The sequence below is a fragment of the Nycticebus coucang genome, chromosome 15 (genome assembly GCF_027406575.1).
Source record: "Nycticebus coucang isolate mNycCou1 chromosome 15, mNycCou1.pri, whole genome shotgun sequence".
In the NCBI taxonomy this organism is placed as follows: Eukaryota; Metazoa; Chordata; class Mammalia; order Primates; family Lorisidae; genus Nycticebus; species Nycticebus coucang.
This window is the reverse complement of record NC_069794.1, coordinates 58,603,577-58,609,676: the sequence shown is the minus strand read 5'-3', so window position 1 is coordinate 58,609,676 and position 6,100 is coordinate 58,603,577.

Sequence of the window (6,100 nt, the reverse complement as noted above, 5' to 3'; positions counted from 1 at the left end):
CACGTTTTCCAATCTTCTAGGGGAAAAAAAAATCATTATTTCTCTGAAAAGGAAGAGAAATAATGAAAGTATTTTCAGTAAGTAACAGTAAGGATAATAAGAAGGGGAAAAGGCAGACAATTTAGAATCAAGGTCAGTTTCTTCTTTTGCTGGATTGCAGCAAGCGTTTAATGGTAATAAAATCTTTTTCCTGTATAATACATTTTATATTAAAACTGCAGGCATTTACATGAGGGATTTTATGTCTGCACAGTCTTTATTGAGCATGAAGGATTAAAAAAATGCTTTTTTTTCTTTTTTATTCCTCGAAACATTTTTAAGGTTTGAAAAGCCGCTGCATGCCTCCTAGGCTGAGAAGTGTGGACACTGGGTGGGAGGTGGCCAGCGCCGCTCACACAGCTCCTTGCTTATGCTGTTTAACCTCAGACCCCTGTTATTCTGGGCCTCTGTGTCTCCTGAATAAACAGTAAATCCTTCTTGATGGTGTGGCAGCTTTACAGCATGGATTCATGCCTTTTTTTCAGAGGAGCATGAGAGAGCCTGTAATGCATTTTTCCTTCTTTTACTGGTGATTTAGCTGAAGCTTGGATCTGTCAGCAGAATAAGGCTGGTGGCCAGCAGATCTCTGTCTCTCTTATGTCCTCTCTTTGGTAAAGGGCAGACCTTGGGGCTGCAGTAATCGGCAGCTCAGGTGATCAGTCCCATGATTCCAGCAGAATAGAGTGAATTGACGGCATATTATTTTGTAGATTGGCTTGAAATGAATTGATTCTTTTGTTGCAAGTTTACTGGTTTGTGCATTCTAGGGGACTTTGCCCTTTATTCTTGAGAAATTTGAGATCCATTCCTGATGCTAAGATATCCTCCTTTTACCATAGGCTTGTGCAGTGTGAGCATTTGCTAGGATGGTTTTAAGGCTGTTCAATGTGGGCATATTGAAAGGGGTCTCAGAGCAGGTTGAGGTTAAATGTATCAGGAGAGGCTCCACTCATAGAGAAGCTACATTTTTACGAATCATTGCTAATATCCAAGGTTTGAACTGTTGGATTGATACTATTCTTGGTCATGAGTATACTCAGTAAACAAAAACACCAAGTCTATAGCTTATGAGTATTTGAAATACACATTCATGTAGAAAATTATCTCCCAAAGGAAGTAGATTATTGTTAGTGGGGATCTGATCTATAGCAGAGACACCTCATAATGCGTAATATTAATTAATATCTGCTCTTTGGGTTGGAATGAATTACCTAAAGATGGCAGGCTCCACACTTTACATCTTAGATCGCCAGAGCTGCATTTCCCACTGGGTGCCTAATAGTACCTTTTCAAATCTAAATATCTTCAGTACATTAACCTGACCTGATTGTTCTCAGCCACAACTTTAACTACCCTTTAAAAATAGCCTGGAAGCTGGCATAGTGAAGAGAACATTTACTTAAACAACTATTTCATTCTCCTATAATGTCATATAGATCCAAATCTTTTCTGCATTTTCCCACTATAAAGGCAGCACGTGGTCTATTGTTACAGGCAGATACTCTTGTGGGAAGTAAGAGGCACATAGGTGAATGGAGAGAGATATTGTTGAGTAAAACGCTGTTGTTTCGAGCCCTGGATCTGAAGTTCTTTTGCAATTTCATTTTTTTTAAAGAGCACAAACCTTTTAGGAAGTTTCAGCTGATATGCTCTGATTTTTATTTTGGATAATGCCATGTAATGTTTGCTCAGGGCTCCTGAAAATTGACTAGGAAGACTTTTCAGGGAGGGAAAAATGTGGACAAATTCTATTAGTTTACTTAGTGCTGAAGGCATTGGCTGGTAAAGAAAAGCGATGACACAGTTTCTTTAAGCCAGAAAGTCAAGATCTTTTTGCTCTGGAAGTATAAGCTCCTGCAAACCTGAGGAAAGGCCTGTGATAATGAAGGAAGCAAAAGAAAGGAGAGAAAGAGGGTTGAAGGAATTTGCAAAACAAAAACCGCTAGGCTTAGGAGATAATCACCTCATTAGAAGAAAAAATTGTATTAAAATAATGGATTTTCATTACATGGGACAGAATGAAGAATATGATTTCACCGAGGAGACCCGAGAACACATACACATTTGCTCACACACACACACAAAGGAAAGAAGGAATGCTCAGGCAGGAGTGTGTCAGTGTGCTTGATAATTCTGGATTTGTTTTTTGGGTTCAGAATGAATCAGATACCATGTTGAATTCCAAATGTGATAATTAGGCAAATTAATGCTGCAGTGAAGTTATTAATGAGGCAAAATATGCTAATATGCTTTTTGATAAAGAGCTCTTCTTCTGCCTTACCAAGAAATTGGCAAACATCTTTTATTTGGGGCCAGACAGCTTATCTCAAGTGATTTACTAAAAAGGTCCTTGGCCGTATGCTGTGAACAAATGTTGTAAATAGGGGTTAATGTATAAATTAACATTGTTGTGGTGTAGCAACCTCTGTAATAAGACCTCTTTGCCTGGTCTCTGAGTGGCAGCAATGCCCAGAAAAGTGCTTTTCCAATGCTCTTTAATTCAGTGTGAATATGGTAGCCCTGCCGCTTACCAGCTTGCTTACCAGTATCATTCCTATTAACATCATCGACATTCAACTTGGGGCAAACAGTGGCTGCCAACCCACCAACGTGCTTCTTTCATATCAGCAGACTTGGTGTCTCCTTTGGTTTTCAGATGTTCAAAACTCCTAGCCCAGAATCATTAGGGAACCATTTAGTGGTTTGAAAGTGACACAGCAGAATTTCTCCTTCTGAACTTAACTCTGCTCTTCAGATCTCATTGTGCCTCAGAAGCCTGCCTGAAAACAACAGAGACACCATCTACCTAGAAAGAGCTGGTCATTAAAAACAAAATTCATGGAAGTGTGAAAAGAAATTTCCCTACGTACATATTATTTTAATCCTTTTAATCACACAGTCCACAAGGGCATAGCCTGTGTAATTTTGATTTATTCAGATATGATATTTGTGGAACAAGTTTCACTTCATCTCCTGGAGAAGGACCGTTTTGACTTTGGTGACTTGAGGAGCAAAGATTCTGATTCATGTTTGAGTAGAGTGGGCAGGGGTCAATCCTTGGTCTGCCAGTGCTGTTGAGGTATGTCTTATAGCAGGAAAAAGAGCATTCAATTGATTGTAAAGCAGTACCCAAAATGTGACCGGGCCAGTTAGGAAGGTGCCTGGTTGTAAGTCACAGAAAGCCTTAGGAGGCTTTTGCAAGCAAGGAGTTACTTTTTTCCTCATAAACAGTCCACCAGGGTAGGTGAGCTGCATTTGAACCATGTCTCAACCATGCCATCAGGGTTCTTCCCATCTCTCCATGATACTATCTCAGTGGGTGGCTTTTCTCTTTGTGGGCATAAGATGGCTGCTGCATCTCCAGGCATGGCATCTGTGTTTCAGGCAGAAAGAAGAGGGACAGACAGAAAGATCTGTCTCTCCCTTCTGAAAAGCTTTCCTGGAGCCCCATTACAGTGACCCCTATTGGTATCTTTTGGGTCAGAACTGTGTCTGGTGACCACCCCTCAGGTTGGTAGCTGAGGTTGGATAGGCCAGCCAACAGTCTTTGTTACAGTTCTTTTCCTGGGCACTCTTACCCTGATGTATGTGGTTGTTTCTTCAGCTGACTTCTACTCCAGTGTGGTTATCTGAAAATTTGGCTACCTAGACAAATCTGGCATGAACCAGAAATTTAAGCAAGAAAGGCATTCCATTTGCCCCAGGCAGAAGGCAGTATAGTGTGGTGAATACATCTATGGACCTTAGGGCAAGCTGTGTGATTGTGGACCTAGGATGTTCATCTCTCCAACCCTTAGTTCCCTTATTTGTGAATTGGAGACCATGCCTGAGGTTATTGTAGGAGGTAACTTGGCTAAGAAATATGGAGCATTTAGCATATTTATCTCATTAATAAGTGGTAGCTGTTAAGGTGGGGAATTGAATTCCTATTAAATTTATAATGACCTAGTGTGTAACAAACATGGTCTGTTACATGTAAAATAAATGGATTTGCCTTTACTTTTTAAGATGGTGGGTACTGGTAGGTTGAGGTTCCTTTTTGCTGAACAGTGGGGAGAATGGAAGTTTGAAAGAATGAAGTCTGTATGCAAAAGATGGAGAGATTGAGAAATGTAGGAAGGGGAAGAGCAGGGATGGGTAGCAGGAATCTGGACAGGGGTGGTGGTGAGAGAAAGCGCAGGCTGGGGAGACTGCCCGGGGAGATTTGTGGCATGAAGCTTTATACCATGTGATGTAAGCCCCTCCCCTGCTTCCCCTGCACAATCTTCTGGAAAACATGTTTGACTGATGCTCTGGTGTGAGAGGGTCTTTTAATGAATAGGAAGAAGTAATGTCTCTCTTCAAGGCTGGTATGGGGTTATAGCTGACACACAGTTTCCAGAATGTTCATTTCACACACATCCTAACACTAAGTAAGTTAGGTTTAGAGGTAATGCTAACATAGGCCACACAATATGCCCATGGGTAAGACCCATGTGAATTCAGCAATGGGCTATTTGAGAGAAAGAAAATAACACTTTAAGTTGTGGGTTGGATTCTTCCTTCGAGCTCAATGAGATGAGGCCCATAGTGAGATGGGAACGGGGGCTCTGCCTCCCTTACTAGGTCTTTGTTCCTCTGTGCGTTGAGGGCATAATATATGTGTGATTTTAGCATTTGAGTATAAAATACTTTTTTTGAACAACAAGCTTCTAAACAAAAACCAATTACTGTCTTTTGGGCTCAATTGGAAAATAGAAACCAGCAATCTGTTTCAAAGCTGGAGAAAAAGCTGGCTGCTTTGAATTTATTGAATGATGGCACAGTACTATAATTTTTTGTGTGTGAATTAAGAGATTTTCAACGATGATTGTGAATATACAATTGGTTTCACTTCCTGGGCCAATTTATCCCTTGAGTGAAATGCAACTTCACTGGATATTAACAAGTAATGACCACTTTGATATGTAGCAGGTGGGAATCTGAGAAGAGATGTGATAACTTTGGTTCCTCCATCACTGGATGATTTCTAATTTAAATTTTTTTTTTTTTGGAGACAGATTCACTTTGTAGCTCTGGGTAGAGTGCTATGGTGTCATAGTTCACAGCAACTTCAAGATTTTGAACTTAAGCTATTCTCTTGCCTCAGGCTCCTATGTAGCTGGGACTACAGGCACCTACCATGAAGCCTGGCTGAGTTTTCTATTTTTAGTAGAGACAGGGTCTTGTTCTTGCTGAGGCTGGTTTTGAACTCCTGAGCTCAAGCAATCCACCTGCCTTGGCCTCCCAAAGTGCTAGGATTTCAGGTATAAGCCACTACACCTGGCCTAATTTGAGTCTTTATTACACCAAAAAGAAGAAACTTAATCTAAATCAATACAAAATCTCCACTGTCTTTCCTGGGATCCAGCCCAAGTTTGGACTGGTGGGTGAAGGGGCTTTGTGTTCTAGCTCAAGATGAATTGATTGTGGGGGGTCGTCTGGGTTGTCATCTGCCCACACACTTGCTAGGACATCCTCATTCTTATGTGGTGACCAGTGATTTGTTTATCTGGACCACTCCTGGGAACTTGTCCCAACCATGGATGAAGCAGCTTGTCCAGTCTGGCACTCTCTTTCATCTCCTTTCAGGTCCTTCCTGGAACATGCATATGGGCCCCAGGAAACTCAACTCAGCTGACCATGACCTTCTCCCTTCACACCCAACACAGCATGTCTCCACTACTGTCCTTGGCAGACTGTGGGGACTTGGTGGGCTTTCCTGGCATGCACGCAGAGGGCACTGGCGCTGTCCTGGGATATCTGGTGTAGGTTGATTTGGGCAGGGGCAGGGGACAGAACCCTGCTCTGGGGCTTAGAGGTTTCTAAACCTCTGATTCTTCTTTTTCCTTTCCCCAGGTAGGGCAAACTCTATCTGGCTTTCAGAAACAGGAAAAACTGGCTCTGACTGATCACATTTTAGTCCAAATCTTTTGCTTATGCCCCAAGACCTAGGTTTTTGAAACTCAAAACCCTTTTCTCTCAAACTATTGCTCTCATTTTCTTCTGTGTCAGGACTTCCCTCAGGAAGAAAAACAGAATT